Raw genomic sequence first — 21,471 nt, 5'->3', positions numbered from 1 at the left:
GATCTAATGACGAAAGTGTTACGTGGAACGCTTGACCTAACACGAAACAAACTAGCAACACTTTTCAGTGTCGTGTTAGCACTTCTATCGTAGTTACGGCACACTGACAGCTGCTCCGGTTGGTGACATATTTGCAACGTATCACTGTGCTCGCCTGCAAACGGCAAACTTCTTTACTTCAATCCATTGACACGTTGTATCGTCGTACCTGCGTTCGACAGCATCCCACGCAAAAGTGATGCTTCTTTTTGACACCGTGCTCTTTGCCATATGCCGACAGTGGGCAAGCTCTGATCTTGGGTAGCGAGCCAGACGTAAATCCCATCGAGAACAAGGTTTTAATCTGCCCTCGCCCGTGCGCCCGTGGAGGTCATGGGTCGAAGCGTAGTGCCAGTGGCGTAATCTGCACCAGATTACGAGATATAGAAATGTATTATGCACTTACCTGACCGGTCGGTCCCCGGGCTGGCTTGGTCAATGGTCTTCCCGCACGAGTCACGGTCGCTCGCTTCATGGCTCGCGTGGAAATACGTTTCATGTGGGTTTTGTCCGTGGCATACTCGGTGCGGTTTTGGGAGTCAGTCAGCTTGACGAAGCATACCGTTACTACACGGTGTAGCTGTGGATGGGATACATGGAAATAACTGCCCACGAGCGTCGAGCGTAACGTCAATTTCCCGTAAACGACAACAGGGTTATTTTCGGCCCATACTTTACTACTCCAGGCTCCCGGCGTCCTCCCCACGGCCTGTACACATGTTTTTTACGGTTCTACACGGAGCTTGCTTCTGTATCTACACTGCCAACCATGATAATGCGCCCCTTGGGACCGAGATCAAGGACTATTTGCTTTATCAGACCGCAAAGGCAAAGAGAGCGAGTGAGAGAGAGAGAAAGAGAGGCCGTACGGAAAGTGGGCATGAAAACGGCACACGTCCATTTTCCCACCAGAGGGAGCTGTTGTTCTTTTTTTTTGTTCTTTCGTTTCGGGACAACAACGATAGTTTCTCCCCACAGCATCTCAAACCAGCCACCGCAAAGCTGACAGAAAGCTTAAACCCGGTCGTTAACAGTCCATCGGGCCGTTCGCCACGTGGAGGGAGATTTTGTCGGATTGGGCGGAAAGCACAATCCAGACAGCGTTCGATATTTGGATGAGTGTTTGGGGGAGAGAGAAGGAATCTATATTCCAACCAGCGATGCGTCCCGAAGGGCTGGTGATGGTAAATACTGACTAATCGTGACTAATACGGGGCTTTCTGTTTTATGCCCAGCTTAGCTGCGCCAAGAACGAAGCTTACCCTCGTTGGTTCGGAAAACTGGTTGTTAAGCATTTGTAGCTCTTTCGTGTGGCAGCCGGGTCCGGTGAAAGGTGCATCGGCTCGTGTGAGTGGCGGATTAGGTACTTTTAATGTGAACAGTTTACATGTGTAACTCGTGTCTAATTGATTTATGAAATGTAAATATGCTATTGAACATCGGGCTTTGTAACAGTTCAACGAGAAAGGTCAAAAGTTTGCTTATTGTACTGGGAATTCGTTGACATTTACAGCAGAGTGGTAGGACCTGTTGCCTTCTCCAGAACTTTATTGACATCATCAAGAAGCTTTTCACTCCAAACAGCAAATCCCTTTAAAACTTCGCTGACTTCGAAGAACTTTGACCAGAAGTTTGTTCAGTTCTGTACAAGTTGTTGTTAATGTCACTTGTTGTATAACACAGAGAGTGACACAGAAGGAATGACTTTCTTAATTCCAGTCACTTTAAGGGGAACAAACACCAACCAACACAAACGCATGGGTGCTGTTTGATTAGGAATTCATGAAACGCACAAACTGTTCCGATCAATCCGATCCATGTTTTTTGTTGTTGTTGCAGTTCAACCAATCTAAGCGCCAACTCTAAGCCCAATCGAACCCGTGGCGATGAGCATGGGCGTATCTTAAGCAAAAGTTTGTTGCTCCGAGAGGGGAAAAAATGACTTCTAGCTCGTTAAAATGTACTTATAGTCGAATAACTTTGGATTTTCTGCAAAAAATAAGGGAATCGTTTGATCACGCAATCGCATCCATTCTTGAGCTACTGGTTTGCTCCATTTGGCATTGCTGTTGTTGCTGTGTCTACCCAAAAGCTTCAGGTACAAAGACTTAGCAAGAAATATTAAGTGGGAAATGTGGGTTCTAAACTAAGCGAAAAAAAATGGAAGACGCCAAAGTTTAATGTACCAAATCCTCCAAGAAACCCCGCGAGCCGCCAATGTTCGTGAGGTGAGTTTTTAATGGGCTCCGATATGGGCAACCATTATAGAGTTGCACCGAAACAGCACTTATTTTAATAAATCAAACTTGAGTGTGTGCGTCATCCATTTCGGTTGCGCTAGTAGCGTGGATCCATCCGTCCCTGGGTCCTGCAGTTGGTAACAACTCAGCTCAGCTGACGTAAAGGATCGATGTACTACTCTTGGGTTCGTTTGTTAGTGGGCTTGAAAGAGACTTTCATTTGTTTTGCCCATTACGCTGCAAAGTTGTTGTGTGCGGTAAAGGTACTGGTACAGTTTTCCATTATTAGCTAGCTTTGCAGAATAAGGGTGCTTGTGGAGCCGGGAACGGTACAAAGAACTTGTCAGGAAACATTCAATTCCTTCACCAGACATGCAGTCGCACTTTAGGCCGGAACAGTGCCCATGCCCTACCGGCAAAGGCACAACTTCAATGATTAAAATAACTCAATTCAACTTAGTTTCCCCATTTTCCAAGAACATTGATTCTTTCGAGACGGCACTGTTACGGCATGTCTATTCATTTTGGACCTGGTTTCCCATGTACTAGCCGGATTTATGTAAAACGATACCTTTGCAACAAGTTGGTGCGCAACTAAAATTAACTTATCAAAGAAAATCTTAACATGAAAGAAAGCATGAGTAGGAATGGGAATTAGGCAAGAAGTGCATTCTTCCCAAACAGATCTACATACAGGGGAAACAAGCTCAAAATTATCAAACTATCTTGAGGTCTGTTGCATACATCACGGCAAGCGCCACCTGAGGAGAGCTGTGGCAGCATGTGAGCTGCAAACCACGCTCGGAAGTACTCGCAATGAACGCAGATGGTATAACTTTTGCTCGCACAGTTGAGTCTTGCCACAGTCAGCACTCAGGAATATCCGTGGCGGGATTTACAAGAGGGTTGTACAAGGACTGAGGTTTGTATAGCACCAGCATACACAAGAAACACACTCACATCATGAATCCATCTTCATGTGGGAGAAGTTTTACACTACCATCAGAGTGACAAGGGATGGCAGGGTGTGTTTAAGTTCTGTGCCCCAAAAAAATAACAAAAATTTCAGAAAAAAACCCTCACACACACACACACACACACATAACCTCATAACTAGTTGCGTCAAACCAGACGGAGGAAGTAAATTTATTTTGGCCAAAATTTCATTAATGTGCTAATTCTCGACCCATGTGAAAAAACAGGGAAGCTTACAACCCGAGCACGAGATGAGCCATGAGATCGGTGGAGTGAAAATTAGTTTTTCCCTTAAATTGTTACACACTTGCCGGATTGATGGAATGATGATGGCAATGGATCGCTGAACCGAAAAGAGAAAGTTGTATCCTTCCATTGACACCGGCGAGATGGCGTGACATATGGTGCCGGGTGAGGGTTTATTTTTCCACCTTACTCTCATTTTGAGGAGTGGAAAAAAGGGACCTGCCAAATGGTTGGTGGGGCAGATGGTACGGTATTTATTAGTAGAGGAAAGTTTTCGATTACGAAAGCAGCTTAGTGGGTAAATTTGTGGCACTGTGTGTTTGTGTGAAGTTGTTTTTAAAGGGGTAGAAGTCATTGGCAGCATCTTGTCTGAGAGAAACTTGTGGAAAAGTCTAATTTGTGGCTTATTATATTGTTATTTGTTTGCAGTTGATTATGCTCTATCAGCAGTGAGAGATCGTGTTTGACACGTTAAAGTAGTGCATAAAACGCTTTCTATTGAAAATGCGCCATCTGTTGGGAAATTTAGAAAGTAACATTTTCTGGATTAAGTAAATAACATTGCATGGGAGCATACATTTTGAAAGTTTACTTCAACAAATTGAATACTTTATGTGCTGCTGCTCAACTCATTTCTCCAAACCATTCAGTCCACCGTGTAATGGAGCACAACACTACGGTGCTGCACTAAAACCCTACAAATTAAACACTGTACTGTGTTGCTCTGTAAACACCTGCCCGTAGGGGAAAGGAAACCAATGCACGAGACTCATGAATAACCGTGTAAACGTATTTAAAAAGACAAACCGACCTTATCTTCGCCCCAACAATCCCTTCCTCTGGATGGTTCTTTTTTGTGGTTTTCAGCTTTACTGCGTCCCACCAAACTGGACCGAACGTTTGGATACTATTTTCAGGTGTTAAAATCACAGCTCTAATAAATTTCACCCGCTCATCCTCTGTGGACGCGGTGGGAAGCAGTAGAAGTAGCTACATTTGTAGAATGTCCCTGGTTTGTACTTCGTTAGTTTTTTGTTCGCCATTCTACCCCACCAAACGTGAGAACGCAACAGAACAATCCGATGATGAAGCGGTGTGTTGCGCTTCCTACTGCACTTCTGTGCGCGTGCCGATGTACTACTTCTCCGGTTACTCACCTCGCATTCGTTCGCCCTGTTTTTTTACAATCGTTTTCGATTCGACGTATTGCAACACTTTTGTGGGCAGGAACCTGTGGATACAAGACACACACACTCACAAAAAAGACCACGAGGTTTCGCAAATAAAGTGCAAACTTTAGTGTGTCATTTCGCGTGGTGTCCGTTTCCGCTGGTGGCTTGGTTAGTGCTGGTAAAGTAACGCTGATGGAATAAGTTCGCCACTGTTACTTACTGCTGTTGGTGGTCTAGAAATTATATCACATTTCACCGTGGGATGTACCGCACGGGGTGGGTTTGTTTGATAGTCGTAGTAATGTTGCGCTTCTTTTCCATGAGTTCATGAATGTTGTCCCCGCTGTAAACTGTGTAATGGACCTTGTACTACTCCTAGGAAAGCATAAAAGGTGGGAAATAAGATCAAGAAAAGTGAATAATTTTTGCACAAGGTTTGTTTTTGCATCGTGAGAAAGTGAAATAGTATTTATTTGCGGGTTTACGTATGAATGATTTGTGGATACTTTTTGCTGTATGCATGAAGAAAATGCAGCAATTTAGATTTTGCGTAACGATGTGGGTCTTTTGTCTTAAAACTATGACTTAGGTAACACTTCTGGCGGCGGTCCCGTGGTACAGTCGTCAACTCGAATGGCTCAATATCATGCCCGTAATGTGTTCAAGCCTACACTGGACCGCCCCTCGTAGCAAGGACTTACTATTTAGCTACTAAGCGGTAATGAATAAAATAACGAAAACCTGTATATGCCGGTATGTCCGCCTAGGACGTTACGCCAAATAGAAGAAAAAGATAAACACATCTAAGTACAAAAATAGAACCGGCAATCCCACCAATTTCTCACCAGACAATTAATGAAATGTCCCATTTGCTTTCCCCCAGAGCCAGCGCCACACGCTTCAAAAAGACTTTTATGATTGATTTCCTTTTCGTCGCACCATTTTGAAGCGAATCTGTGAAAATGAGCAAAAGTTTTAGGTGCAGAAAGATAATGCTTTTGCCGCGTACAAATGCCCCACCGAATGCAAAGACCTTCATCAACGATAACGAGCTGCAGCTGGGCGCAGGACGAGTACCATCGCCCACCGCCGAAAGGACATTTCTCATTCTATTATTATCATTTCCCGTCCAGACTGTTTGTTTGGGATTCGTTTTGGAAACCGGGAGCCAACCGTTTGAGCAAGAAAAAGGGAAACGATTTGTTAATTTTAACTGTTTGTATAGTCATTCTTCCCGCTGGTTTCGTCCGGTCCGGTTGGCCGTCGCTTCTATGTACTAATTAACTTTTTAATTACATCAGAACAGATTTTTTGTTGCTCCTTCACATGGCTAACAATGCGCATCATTTTTTTCATAAATACTTGCAAACACTTTATGACACTGGGCGCTGGGTGAACTGGAAAGTGTAAACAAATCGATCGTCTCCGACGCTCATGCCACCGCCGTCAGCCTGTTGAATTTTGATCAGGCTAATGGATTCCAAATTTTTAACACTCTAATGACTCGCCGGAGCCGCCTCGTTCAGTGCTGCTGTGATCCACCGCCGTCGTATTAATCAATATTAGCCCGGACAGGATGAAGCTCAATTTTATAGGCTAATTCATTGCCGCGCTTAAGGCTCGTCTGCACCCCTCTCTTTCTCTCAATCTCTCTGGGGGCACGAAAGACACGGTGCGGTGGTGCTAATGTACCGTGAAACTTAAACTCCACCTCCCCAAAACCGCCACCGATGGGTTTTGCAGCCAACGCTTGCCATGAAGTCATGAATATTTACCGCCCGTTGTTTTGATTCCTCAGGGAGATGTGTGTGTGTGTGTGTGTGGGTAGGCTTGATCGACTCGTTTTTCCGGAAGGTGAAATTTCACTCATCCGGGCGGGTGGGGGTTTTTAAACGCTCCTTCACACATGCAGAGGACACTGATAGGAGCAGGTAATCGCTTCGGCAAATAGCATCGGGGCTCTACTATTACTAAGCGTCACTATTAGAGGGCCCCACGCGCGTGTGTGTGTGCGTCTTGTAGCTTGAAGACTAATCACCCAAAGTGCATCGTCAGTTTTGTGCGGTTGCATCGTTACCCCGTTAATGATCTGTGTGCTCTGCCGTTACTGTTACCGCTGCCGGGGAAACCTCCCAAATGTGACTTGCTTAATGTGACCCACGTTGGGGTAGGTTGTAAGAAGATCCGTGTGCGAACCGTGTGAAGACAGTGTGCCAGTGTGGTTGGTTCCGTTTCGCTCCGGTTGTAACAAATTGCCGTTAATTGAAATTAATTTGATCGAAAAGCGTTTCCGACCAGGCGTACACGATTGAGATGGATGGGTGTCTCCCGGTGCGCTGTTCTCTCTGCTGCCGAGTTTAGAGCGTTGATGTGTGTCTGGCTTTGAAGGTGGTATGGTTTCGACGGAGAAGGATTGAAACAAGTCCTGAGTGAAGTATCGTTTTATCACCTGAAGCTTCATGTTTAGAACGGTGTGGAGCATTTTAAACTTATGCACCCAAAAGGATTACACCGGGTAACTATTTCGTCAACCCATCAAAACCATACAGGGAGTAGTTTGATAGTAATTAGTTTAGCTAATGCTCTTCTGCCCCCCGCAATCCATCACTGGAAAAATGAAACCAAAACGGAAGCAACCTTTTAGAACGGTTTCAGGAGTAGGAAAGTCAGGCCACGACAACGAGAAGCTAACTACCACCCCGCGGTTCGCGTTCCGATGCCGAACGCCGTTATGGTACGGCATAAACAACCGTGAAACTAATTTGCATTCATCTGAATAATCATGATCAGATTTTCGATGATACTGGCGATGGTCCTGGGCCTCATCTCACATACCTGGCAGGTGTATTTGGGTGTACCGTTGTATCGGTTTCTTCAATCTCTGCAGCTTTCGGGCTGGGTTGTTTGGGGTGGTTTCAAACCGCGGTTGATTTGAATAATGAATGAGTGGCAGGCATTAGGTGCACTAGTTGTCTCCCTGTGGGTTCCCTTTGCCGGTTGGGCGATGTGGGTATTTGTGGTTCGTTGTTTCGGTAGTTTTCAAAGCAGGTGGTTTTGTAGTGAGTGGAAAGTTTGGAAGAAATGTGTATGGGAAGATTTAAAGGAGCGATTGAAGGAGATCTATCGCGTACCGTGAGGTATTGTGAAGAAGCTACTTAATATTGTAGTAAGCCTCTTCGATACACTTATTATGCAGATGGAAAAATAGTATGAACATTATTAGACTGTTATGGTAAAAGATCCTTAGCGGATGATGAGGCATTAGTGACCTTTTTAACAAAATTGCATAAATGTAGGCGTTTTGTTAAGCGGATTGCATACTTTCAATGTGTTTGCTTTATAAACGTTATATTTAATCGTCTTATGTAACAGCCCATTGCGTAGTCAATTCAAAACGCTTCTATTGCACTGGGAAATATACACCAATATAAAGCTTCATGATTCTTTTAAAATATATGACATGATTATGTTATCCAGTTTGGCTACAGTTTGTACCAGATTGTCACGCACCACCAGTTCGTTACATATCGACGCTATTATTATTACATTTATCAACACGTTTCGTGCTCCAGCTGTCACACCACTAGACGCTATACAGTCCCCTCTCACACATTGCACAATTTCAATGCTTTACGATCAAACGCCATGGGCCGGGACGGCGCAATGCTGCTGGAAACTAAATTTGTAACAATTAATTAGTCGCTACATGTTGATGTTATCACGCCCTATCGTGGCCCCTTCCTTTCGGTTCTGCAACTTGGTGTGAGTTTTTGTTCAAACTGTCATTGCAGTCGGTTCAATTACGATGAAATGAGGTTTGATGAAATTGATTTCCGTGCTCCTAATCAACCGCTATCGCGATCGACGGCGGGCTTGGGCTTTTGTAGAGACTGCAGAAGTGCTGTGCAATTAATTGCGCTTATGATTTGAAACAAAGCCTGCTTGAGCAAAATGGTGGAATTTGAAGAGGCTGTAAGAGGTCGTGGTGTACGCGCTGGCTCGATATAATCTATCAGTTCTGTAAATTATCGGTTTGCGGTGCACGGAAAGCGAAATGCAAAACGATTACCTAAGGACCTTCAGAGCGCTTGATTGATTGTCTGCTTGCGCAATGTTGCGCAATGTGCTGCAAGTGTTTAAAAAAGGGCTTCCCGTTCTTGGATTTGCTTGCTTCCGCTTCTATTGGCTCTTGAATGGTTTGTGGTTTAGGGATGGCATGGCATGGCGGGTAGTTCACTTATTTGTTTCACCATTTCGACACGTTCCATTCCGTTGCCGCTGCCGAGCGAGGTATTAATTTCCCCATCCGGCGTAAGCCACTTCCGACAAGGCGCTTATGGTTGTTATCATTCGGCGGGTACCAGCTGGGAAGACGCAGGACTCGCTCGTTTGTATGCATTTCAGCGTTTACATTGTGCCACTCCACGTATACCCGCTGATCCGGCGTCGAGTGCTATCGATGGCTTTCGGTATTGGCTTGCTGCCGAGCAATGGAAAGATTGAATGGAGATTTCGTTTGTCTTGCGCACAAACGGCACGCGTGTAAGAGGCCGAAGGAAAAAGCCGCAAAATAAATACGCCGAAAGATAGACTCCTTGCAGCCTCCGGTTTCTTGCCAGCCCGACCGGATGTGAGAAAGCACCCAGTTTCGCTGGGACGAAGACAACACACCGCGCCGGATCGTAAGAATAGACACGGTGTGCTTGGTACCTTGGGGTGAGCCACACGAAAACAAAACAGCGAAAAAGAAAAACCCGGAGGTTGGAGGATTGACGCGAAATAAAAATACTGAATTTTATTACATCAATATTGCGGGACCGTGTGCCATCGCAGGCATCACTGGCGAAGACACCGGTTGACAGATCGGAGCGGAAATCGGTGATTTGACAAGGATTTGACGTGGAATTGATTTTCCGATCCGGTGTGTGTGTGTGTGTGTATGTGGAAGAAAGCAGCACACGCGGCAAGGGCAAGCGAAAGGGTTTGGGTTTGTTTTTCGACTCTTGGGAATTGGAACTTAAAGCGAACGTGTGTCTCTACGGTGCTTACGTAGCAATAAGACACCACAACAGTTGGTGTATATTGTAATTCCCGGATGTAACAGGAAGATCTGTACCGAAATGCTTGCTGCCATGGGTGACATGTTCATAAATATTTTTAAAGAGCTGTCACCGGATGTACCGCACTGAAGGTGAGGAGATGGAATGTGGATTGTAAAGGGGATTAAGGTGTGTGAGATTATTATTTTTCGTAGAAATTCTGACAGCAGAAACTTGAAGTGCTTTTGCAAATGACAGCTGAGGCTTTGGTAATTTGACTTTTTCTGTATCTGCAGATTTTTGAATGTGCCTAAAAGTATGCAATTTGCCCAACAAAACGCCTAAAGTCATGCACTCAGCATAAAAAAATGTCTTTATTCAACTAGAAATCCTTTTCTACTTCTACAAAGCAATTAAGATGACTTATTGTCATTGTTCCCTCGTGTTGAATACATCCAAAGGCTAATTACCCAACATTACACATCGAATTTGATGTTATCGCATGAATCTTCATTGTTTGATTATCAAATGAAATGGCAAATTCCTATCATTTTATTAAAAAAATCACAAAGAAGAGGACCTAACTAGCGAAATTACCACTTGAGTAATCATTCATCTTTCGAAACGTTCTAGACCAGCCTGTCCTACTGGGAACCTCTGTACCTACATGATGATGAAGCACGCTCCATTAGAAAGATTCACTTACATAAATGCTCAAATCGAATAAATATCAAGTGATGTTATGCGTGTGAGTCCCGTCAACGGCATACGGCTAGTCCCCCAAACACGGGGACTGTGATGGCTCGTTCTTGTACGCCTTGGTAGGGTGTGCGTTCACCTCCAACGCTAATTGAATCACATTTATCACACACACACACACACTGACACGCATGATGCCACCCCAACAGAACCCAACAGATCTCCCCTCGTACGGATACACAATCCTCTTCACCGGACTGTAAGGGACCTGAAGTCAATTAATTGCAACCATATCGGCCTCATCATCGTTCCTTTACACAATTCACTTGGTGTGAGAAGCGTGGGAGACGTCCATCCACAAAAAAGGGACGATTAATTGATGGGTGATGGGTTGTTGTAGGCGTCAAATAGGCTACCGGCACTCCTAGCCTAGGGTGATGCTTTCGAAGAAGAGTGTGAGCGTATTTCATGCGAAAGGAAAATCATTTCAAACGAGGAGTCGATTTCTTTTCGGGGAGCCATCCGAAAAAGGGTACGCCGAGTGGCGTCAGTAGCATGTGTTTCGTGCCGGGCGATAAAAGAAACCACAGAATGCGCTCTATTTTATCGGCCCGGTGTCATCGTCACGGATCTCATCAACAGACGCCTACAGCAACAGCAGCAGCAGCAGCAAAGATGAGAAATTAGCCGCATCGTGGCGTATCGTGTCATCTATCATCACACCATCATCGGCGTGGGAAATGGGATGAAAAATCACTTCCAGCATCATTCTGCTTAGCTTGCAATTCTCAGCTCGTGCAGTCTGGCTTTTGCGGAACAAAGGTACGAGGCACCAACATGCGAGCGCGATGATGACTTTGACATTCAAATTCGGTGCAGGTTCATGGACGTTGGAATTGTTACAGTTTGTGCAGATTCATCCACTACCATTGACCATCTGGGCAGGGCACGTAGCCCGCCACCATCACCATGCCAAGACAAACATTGAACGACTCTCGACGCAATTTGCGAACGACTTCCGTCTGCGTAACCGTCGTGCGGCGTCTCGAGTGCCATCAGAAAGTTCACCCTCAATTGATGGCCAAACGTTTCTCGAGGGTCCCGTAAATCGATAGGGCAAGTTTGTTTGCTGGTGGGGGATTTTTTTGCCCTGCCTCCCGCAACTCCATCACCGATGGGATCTTTCGTAATAAGATTATCCTTATCCTAGGGTCTTGGGTACGACTAGCACTCTCTGCGCTCTGTGCAGACCTACACGTCACACAAAATCTGCCGATTTGGACGTTCTTCTATCTACCTACTAGGCTGGTTCGGGCTTGCACAAATTGTACGACACACGCGTATGTCGTAGTGCCTCCAAATTGTTTCCGGACATCATTCTGAGGAAGCAAATTTGTACGCTTCTCCCGCCGTACTATGCTCGGTGTTTGTCGTGCGGGTTACGATCGTCCACGGAAGCGTACACTCGGTGAAGGGAAAACTTATTTGGCTGCAATCATGTAAACATGGTGATAAAAAACGGATTTCCAGCACCTTCCCGCGCTACCCACTGCTGGAACAGTAAACGAACCAACCAGTCGCCCGCTCCTTTCTACTCCACCGGGGGAGATGATCCTTCAAAGTTAGTGTTGCCAGTGGTGTTTTTTTTTTCCTTCTCTGCTGTTGTTGCCGTTCGGTCTGGTTGGCGTGTTGTGGCGGGACCAATCCCGGTGTGTGTGTCGTGGGAGTATGGGCACAACTTCTGTTCCTCTCCCGTTGGGGTGGCATTGTGGACTTTGGTGAAGTGTACGAAACTGGCCGGAAGTTTATTCTGTCAGCTACTTTCCGATTAACCGTTCCTCCTGCATATTCTAGGATGGTGTTTTTTTGGTGTGGATCAAACATGATAGAAAAACAGCTAGGCAAAGTTATTCTTCTAGGATGCTTCTCTTTCTCCCCAAAACAGGCAAAACCAAGTGAAGAACAAAAAGATGGTTGAGTAAATTTGTTTATTAAATATTGCTCTTTGCATATTGTTGTTGTGTACATGTTTGACCTGATTTTTGTTTGTTTCGAAAAAAAACTACCTCTCTGTTAAAGGTTTTCCTCGATACAACTGCCCAAGAAGGTGCTGTTTGCGTTACGATTATGTTTAATACGGTAAACGTATTATTGCTCCTAACACTCTAAAAGAAGAGCACTCGGACCTCACCATGGAACTAACGGAAGGAAACCGCCCTGAAACACTTACAAATTTATCTTTACACTTTCTCTGTAGGAAAATTTAATCACTTCAGCTTGAAACACAAGGGGAACTTTACCTCAATTTTGCACACAATGATGGTTTAAGCTGGTTTTTTGTGTGTGTTTGCCCGTGCAGTTGCTTACTCACAAGCGCCGCAACGCTCCTTCACCGAAGGACATGGTAATTAGGAAGCAAAAACTTTGCAAATGCACCGGAAGGGTTGAACCATTTTCAACTGCATGGTGTTCCGCGAAGGAGAAGTATCGTGAACCGAGAAGATGACCGTTTGGAGAAACTGGGCGAAAAGCAACCGGTGTTTGTGCTAAGATGCTTAAAGGGCACGAGCTTTGGATACAATTCCCCACGGCTAGTAGATTTTGGTGCGAGGAAAGTGAACGGAATTTATGAAATCTTTGAAGCATCGCAGGAGCTGTTGGTATGGTGTTGCTTTGAGGAATGTTTACCGAGAGTTTAGCGCTGTGTATCGTTCCGTTTTGTGGTTTCCGAGGTACTAGCGAGGTGTTGATAATCTCTAATGAACTTCAACAGTTAGGGGAAAATAGTTTTAATCAAGCATCGCACATCGCTACACCTAATTGGGCGAGCGTGAAACTATTTGTCTTGAGATAAAGATGAATGCGGTGAGAAGAATAAAGGATGTGAGGTATTTTGTTGTTCAAAATGATCTAAGGAATTCTTAAATTTCGGTTTCTATACTTCAAAGCATAGCATGTCAGGAAGTTTTCTTAGAACAAATAATGCAAACTCTCTATGGCATTGTTTAAAAGAGAAATCAAAACAATCAATCGAATCAATTTATTCCATTCGTAAATCGAAGCAGCTTGCAAAGGTATGCAATCGGTACAACACCGTACGCCTAAAGTTATGCTTAGTTGAACAACAAAATTACATTCTTTCTAGTTTGTTTGTCTGTTGTTGGGAATTTATCAAATCAAACGCAAACAACAACAATAATCATTCTCACTATTGTGCAGAAGTATGAGGTGGGGTATCGACATCATTTATGTAGGTCGTAGTGGTAGCATTCATTATTGGAATTTTATATGTTCCACGTTTCCCGCTCACTTTACGTTTCTCGGAACACGCAACATGTAGCGCAAAATTGCAGTTCATTCTGTGAAAATGATAAGTAAATAGATCCTGCCGTTGAAGTATTTGTTAAATATTTTGTTCATATCAAAGCACAAATTTAAAATAGTGTATCATTAATTTGCATTTAACTAGAATATGTAAATTAGAAGCTTAAATATGGTATCAAGGCAAAGTTGAACCTGTTATGGTGATCCAATTGATGATACAAAAAAATCAATTAAACGTTATCGTCAATCAATTTCATTTATGACAACAAACGAGTCAGAACAAAAGCTTAAATTTCCAACACCATTACCTAACTGCATTTTGATACAATAAAGAGGCTTGGTTTGTCCTATTATACACACACACACACACACGCTTCCAACAGTAAACATGGAACATGGACAGCCCTTTTGAAAGAATCCAAAGAATCGATACACATTACAGCGGCTTTCTCCCTGTAAACAGTACGGTGGAACTGTTAAACACCATTACTAATACCGAAACAATGCCAGCGCCACCGATACCGGGTGTGGTTTCCTTTTGAACGTGAAGATCGATTGTTTTTCCACCCCTTTACTGTGACACCGAAAATGTAAAAGCTCCCAACATATGCTGTGCGGCTTACTCCCAAGTCAACACAGAGAGCAACGAAAAAAAAAATCTCACATGTTGACAAACATCGTTTTCCAATCGTTTCACAATTTCCGGTACCCTGCGGGCCCTAGCGCCGGTTACTGTTGCTTCTGTGTGCGATAGTGCCACGCGTGTGGCTTACGCTGTCGTGGGTAAAGGATTGCCATCCGGATTGGGTGGCCTCTTTTCCTGCTTCTCTCCACCATCGCTCGCTGTGATGGTTTGCACCCAGCGTGCAGCAAACGGCACGCATCCCGAGTGCATGATTTACTACAACTGGGCAACTGTTATTCAGCAGCAACATAATGGAACTTTCAAATCGGTTTCGAGGGGAAGTGCAGTGTGTGATGCGAAAGTTACACTTTTTTGTTTTAATTTCTTCCGTTTGACATTTAAAGCTAGCTTTCGGGTGGTGCATCGATTTGTGCCGGTTCGGTCGGTTGATGTACGAGTTTACGGTGAATGTAACCACTTTGGTAGCTTTGGAATATTATTTTGAGGGTTTTGGCTCTTGAAGGGATGGGTGTTTTTATTAGCAGATACGCTTAACTTAATTGAATATAAAATACTGTTTAAATCATTCTGTTCTGTTGAAGTTAATCAACAAAAAAGGCGACCCAGTTTACTTAAAATGTAAGAAAATCGAGGCTTTTAACCTTAATTTGCCTTCCATCCGAATGATCGTTTCCCCCCAAATTAGCCACTAAACCTTTGCTGATTGGTTTCACATTGTTATCAATAAAAATTCTTCATACTTCCGCTACAATGAACGATGAAATTGATAGAGCAATAGACGCGTCATCAATCTGTCTCTGCCATCCTCGACCGCTAGCTACTAACAACCCGTACTTAGTGCACAACAAACTGCTGGGGCTAATTTGAAGGCCAAAGCTCCCAAACCGACCGCTCCAAATACCTTCAGTTTTCCTTCAGCTGTTGTTCGGGACTCGGTTTGGTTTCGGTTCAGTTCAAATCAAATCGGTTTAAGTGAAATTTATTGGCCTCGTAAAACCTGGAACGAAAGCCCACGGCTGGCGGTTGAATGCGGTACACTCGGTTTTTTATAGGTTTGTTTTTATTTTCTAATAAAATTTCACCCGCAATCCCGAGGTGGAGAGTGGTTAAGGAGCGGTGGCAAACCATACCTTTTGCCATTGCTGCTTGCCCAGTGAACGCAGCACGAAGTAAGTACGAACGTTTGGCAAGGATTAGGCAGGCCCCAGAGAAGTAGGACGGTAAAATGGGCAAAAATCAAACAGAAGATTAAGTTGGAAATGCAAATCAAAGGCTGGTTGAGTCAATGAAAGTTTGCTTTACATTACACCTACATTTACATTGCCCGGAAATGCCCGGCATTCAGGGAGTTTCAATCGGTTCGATTGCTCCTTTTCACGGGTCCGGTTTGGGGCTTTAATTAAAGCCTTGGTTGCTTTTATTGCATTAATTAAGAAGGTACGGGAACGTGCTGCTGCTCTTTTTGTTGTAATAATTTTCCCTTCGTAAAATATGTATTCAAGAAATGTGAAAAAAATTAATTTGAAATGAAAGCTTCGAACTCGAAATATTGAAGTTCAGTTAGTTTATTTGTTTCACAATAAATTCATATTAATTTTGGCAGACTACATGCTGTAAAAACAATCCCAAACGCACACCCTTTTGCAATCCGATTCCGTACGCTAGTCGAACAATGATCGCGTAGTGAAATGAAAATTCTTCACCCAAGAATCGAAGAATATTAAATTTTCCATTCCATCACCGTACGCGCATCATTCAAGCCATAATCCCATCAGCGAGTTTCCCAAAAAGATATGGAAAAGTTGTACGAAGGAGCGCGAAAAAAAGCAAAACAAAAACATATGCTTCAACAGAAGCAACGGTGCGACCCAGGCTGATCGTGCTCTTCCTACTAGCATGAATGATAAAGTGAAGGTACAAAAGGGAAGCCAACACACAAAAAACAGTGCTGCAATCCTTTAAACACTCACCAGTTGAACATGCCCTCGGGGGGGAGCATTTTTAGAATAAAAAAAGTTACTCACCCAGATTGGCATGTCGTTTTGGGGGAGAAAGAATAAAAAAAAACACTCGACTAGCGAAAAAATCAACCAAGAATGAATATCCGAGGTGGAAAGATGAAAAATTAGGTTAAACCCCGTTCGAAGGACATCGACAGATGACACAGCACGGTGTGCCTGTGTGCGCCTCCGTTCACTGTCGTTAGTAACTTTCCGTTGGCAAGAATGGTCACGGTGACGGGTTGCGGTCGCCTTGTTGCGATGGTCGCGCTCGTGCTGGTTGAAAGTTGGCAAAATACCAAAAAAAAAAAGGTTTAAATAAAACGAACACAGGAAAGTTAACTCGCGCTAAGGGAGGAAATGTCATAACGGTAGAAAATTGGATAAATGCTCTCAAAATTGAACTTTACAGCGGTACGCCGTCACGATCCGGAAAATAGGAAGAAAAAGTTGGATGAAACTTCCCAAAATATGACCCAAAAGCTTTGGGCTTTCATCCAGTATGGTGCTTGCACAGGACGTAATTTTTACATGTTGCTACATATGAACTTTGCCTCAGCGGTAAGCCCCACATGGCATATGATAAATTAACCTCACTGAAGCTACTTTGAATGGCAGGTCCACCATCGCAGCAAATGGTCAACAAGGACGCTAATGGTGCTCTCCATCACACCACCGTAACGGGCGTGTGATGAAATATGCAACGACATTCAGTGTACAGCGTGAAGGGATATAAGAGGGCGTAAAAACGGTGGAACATTGATTGCACCACAATCCAACGGTGGTCGCGCTGGTCGTCATGGATTACAAATCGATTGCAGGTGCTGAAGTCTCGCTTTCGTGACCCCAACTGTTGACAGACAAAGCGGCCAAGCATTGATTGAACATTCTTCATACGGTATCTAACAGTGTGTGGATCTAGCTTGTGGTTAACCACACACATCACCACCTAGCACTGCACTGACTACGTGGGAAATCAACAAGTGACGTTTCAAAGTCATCGTCTCCTTTCCGGCAGACACACATACGAGGAACAGGATTCAGCTCCGACATCCTCGGGGATCGAAGCGAACCGGCTTTGCAACTCCAAAAAGGTGTCCCAATCCCGTTGAGTGAACGTTGAGATGGAGGGATGGAGGTCGGTTCCTGTGGTCGTTGTATTGAATCGGAGCGGTTTTCCGAACATCCGGACGGAAAGTTAGGCGTTGATGGAAATTGTTGGACTGTGGTCTGCTCTGTCTATGGTACCCCGGCACCCTCGGACCCGTGTTTGAATGGATGTCAAACTGTCAGCTGCAACAATATTGGGCATTATTGGTTAACCGGCAACGGGTGGTCGGTCGGTGTAGTGCGTCGGTCTGTGCGTTGGAAGTTGTTAGTCGAGGACTAACTTCGTTCTACCCAAACTCCAAACCGGTGGCGTGTGTCCATAACGAGCTTCTGAATGACCGCATTCTATAAAGGGAAATTTGAGGGACGATATCTACAAATCGGCCTAGAATCTTGGTTAAAAGATGACACTTTAAAAGACAACTTAAAGCGAGGAAGAGGTCTATTTTCTCGTCTCGTGTCTTGAACTATCTTTAACTGCACAAGAGCATGGCATTCGGTTTTGGTTGGGTAATTGATTCTAATGCCTTCTTTAAGTCTCTACTTTCCAACTACCCATTAACTTTGTCGGGACGATAAAGCACCTACATTCAAGGGCTAGCTGCCCCGGCTCATCCGGAAGCCGTTCAAGCAGAACCAGAACGTAACAGAAAGTGACGTGCAAAGGCACACCTGAACCACACACTCTCATACACACACATTTCTTCCTGACTGACCGTGAACAAATCTCGAACAGTGTAAGCTTCGAAAACTTTGTTTCGAACGTACTTCTTCTTCTTCCTCCGTAACTTTCTCTCTACGTCCATTTGGCCGGCCAGCCAATATCTTTACGATGTAAAGGCACGTGAACATTGTTCGGTGTGGTGGACATTCAAGGACATATTCATGCAATTTTCAGCTTTCCTGCGGTAGAAGCGGTGCGTTCCGGTTTTGGCTTTCAACCGAGAACGGGATTGTCCGGAAGCATAATATTCCAGCCCTCCAACAGGCTAAAGGCATCCCGTCGTACTTGCTACCCGAAGGGAGGGTGCATTTCTGGGCGCATCGTTCTTTTTGTTCTTTGTAAAAGATATTTAGAGCATTGAAGAAGCGCTGGTCGAAAAGGGGAGGGTAAAAACTTTTCTTAAAGCCAACATCGAAAACCCCTTTTCCTGTAGTAAGCCATAGAGATGGCTACGGTTGGATTATGCGGGGAAAGTATTCAGCGTTGATGTATCCGGTTTTTTTTGTCTTCCGAACCACATTCTTTTGTGTGGTGTAGTAGTAAAGCTGCTACGCGATATTGTTAGTAAATTGGTACAACTTTTGAGGTGCTTCAGTGAGTACGTCGTGCAGACGACGAACACTATGGAAAATGCTTCATTTTTACTACATAAAATGGTTCCCGTGAAGAAGCTTGTTTTTATTGCATTTTATGTTGAAGGAGGAATTTCATAACAAAGACATCGGTCGTTTGGAAATGCTTAAATCGAGCGACACAGTAATGGATGACTTCTAAGCTCGGTCAAGAATTTCGCCTTTCATCATGCTACTTCTGAAGACTCGCCAAGGCCGGCAGTAGTACAGATGAATTGATAATCGACGTAGCGCCGAAGGAAGTTGGTCGGAGTCATCGCTAACCCGGTTATCCGGAATCTTTGCTAACGACACTGGTTGGAAATATACGATACAACCGTAAAAAGCAGTACCGGTTTTATGAATATTGCCTAGCGATGTAACAATGGCAGTTGTGAATGGTACAGTGTACAGCAGTGGTTTTAAAGGAGTATCACGGTGTAATGTGCATTATTCAGATTCTTTGAATACACAGTTAGTTCTGGAGACTTTATGACAAGTATTTGAAGTCATAAAACTGCTCTAAATTTGCTTATAAATGAAGTCATTGATCCTGTTTTTATATTTATGCTCATAACCTACAATAACTCTCATGTTTTAGAGCTTTAAAAATATTAATTTTTGCTTCAAAATTAATTAAAGACCATGTTTGTGCAGCTTTCTTCACCAGTGGCATATACATTTTATTTAACAAGCTGCTAATTAAACGGCATCGCCCCAAAACCGTGATTTCCTTCGTGCTCTTTGTCCTGCGCTCGCTTTGCTCTGTGCAGCATCATCCCCCAAAAGGATCTTTTTACATTTTATGGGAAAACTTCGATAGAGCGATAGACACCCACCCACATAGCAGGGTCATCAGCAATTGTTATCTTTTATCTGTCTCATACACTTGCATTCATTTCCTTCGCGGTTTTATCCTTCGCAACCGTGAAGTGTCATTTCCCCTAGCCAGTGTTGGTTGCTTTCTTTGCGTCGTGTTGTTAATTTTGTTCGTGCTGTTTTTTAAATGACTTTCATTTTAACTGCGAACGAAATCGTCCATTTTGGTCCGAAGGTATTAGCGGAGTTCGCTACGACACTGGAGTATGATTTGTGACCGGATGTTGGACCTTTTTGGATGGGGGGGAGGGGAGAAATGATCTAGGAGCAATCAAGTAAATTAAGTGGCTCAGTTTTATCTGGCTGGTCTGGGTTTTAGTATACATGAATTTGTATAATTTGCAGCCACTGCTGGCGGATTCGAAAAGGACATTTCCGTGACATTGACTGTATCTTAAGTGATGAAGATGCTTTATGATAATGATCTCTTTGGGCGTTTCGTCGTATTCAAACTGTTGCTATGTACATTTATTGCAGACTAATGTATCACTGCAAAACGTTTTTAGAAGTAATGAATTACACATTGGATCAACAAGCGTTCTGTTCTGAAAAATACTCTTCTGGGTGGGACCCAGTCTACCAAAGCTAATGGTTACATTGTGTTCAATACAAACAAGAAAAGACAGCATCAATAAAATGTCCCATTTCATCTACCGATCTTCTGCCCAGAACATCCTCAGCACAATATCCGGTTCAATCTAAACAATCCAAACCCATCCGTTTGTTTAATCGCGGTAATGAAAACTCATCCCTCCGGCATGGCCCACCCGGCTGGGTATCGGCTAATGTTTGTTTGATATTTTTAGCCACTTGGTATTTTGGGTAGTTTGCTACAAGTGCTTTTGTTTGTCAAAAAGCGGTCGTTTAGCATGTGTGTGGAGACAGGCGAACGCGGCGGCGCGCTGTGGACTAAAATCCGTTTCGCTTCGGTTACTGTCAAACGTACCGCAGCTGGCGGCGGTTCGTTTTGCGTTTCGATCACCCATTAAACGCTTGATAACAACTCAAATATTTCCCCATCATTAACGGGATTCCAATCTGGGTGACGCGTGGTGCTCTTTATGCCTTCTTCGCGAGCTACGCGTCTACCGACGATAGCAGTTCGGCGATCGAACAAAACACTGTCAGCGTGTGTGTCAGCACACTCCCATCACCACCATCGGCGGGTGAGTGAGAGAATTAGCTCTCAGCAAACAGTGCTGCAGCAAAACAAACGGTTTTAGGCCGCCAGGGATCTTTGATTGCTGCGAAGTACCACGCCACCCCGAAGGGCAGCCGATGGATGGTTTGTGGAGTTCAGCTTCCCATGAAGATGCTAGCCAGGGGAGGGGAGCATTGGGGGATAATGTTTACTCTGTCCATGCACACTAGACGACACGTGCTTGTGCTGATTGTGTTGACATCGTTACAAACTAACCAGGGAAGCCGTAGGTGTCGTCTGCCTTCGTTCGTGTTCAATAACAGAAGAGCAGTTGTGTGTTGAGCGAAAATGGGGCGGGAAGCTCTTGATAGGACACCAATAGTGCCAAGTGCATAGCGAAGGTGTTTTTTATGGTGGTGCTTACCTCACACTGAAGCCTAATGTAGTTAATGAACTGGACAAAAGCGTTTTATTTTACTTTTACGATGTTGATTTTGATGCTATCATCGACACGAGCTGTGTAGCAGAACGCTTAATGCCATCTTGTTAGCTATCTAGATGATGATAGTATCGCGATAATTACACTGAACGCCTTGAACTCTCTGGTGGCAGAGCAGGATACAAAT

The 21,471-nt window shown here is 44.2% G+C and overlaps 2 protein-coding genes across 5 annotated transcripts in view; both read left to right on the top strand.

The window, feature by feature from the left end:
* The window catches only part of LOC120957719 (nitric oxide synthase), an 85,217-nt gene that overhangs the window by 9,456 nt on the left and 54,290 nt on the right, over nt 1–21,471 (top strand). The gene's annotated exons all lie outside the window — the stretch shown is intronic.
* The window catches only part of LOC120957279 (uncharacterized), a 93,144-nt gene continuing 89,993 nt past the window's right edge, over nt 18,321–21,471 (top strand). Inside the window, exon 1 of the mRNA XM_049608529.1 lies at nt 18,321–18,330. The gene's annotated coding sequence lies outside the window, so the exon portion shown is untranslated. The remainder of the gene's footprint in view (nt 18,331–21,471) is intronic.

This window comes from Anopheles coluzzii, chromosome 3 (genome assembly GCF_943734685.1).
Source record: "Anopheles coluzzii chromosome 3, AcolN3, whole genome shotgun sequence".
Taxonomy (NCBI): Eukaryota; Metazoa; Arthropoda; class Insecta; order Diptera; family Culicidae; genus Anopheles; species Anopheles coluzzii.
Note: the sequence above shows the minus strand (reverse complement) of the source record. Positions and strands in the feature narration are given on the sequence as shown.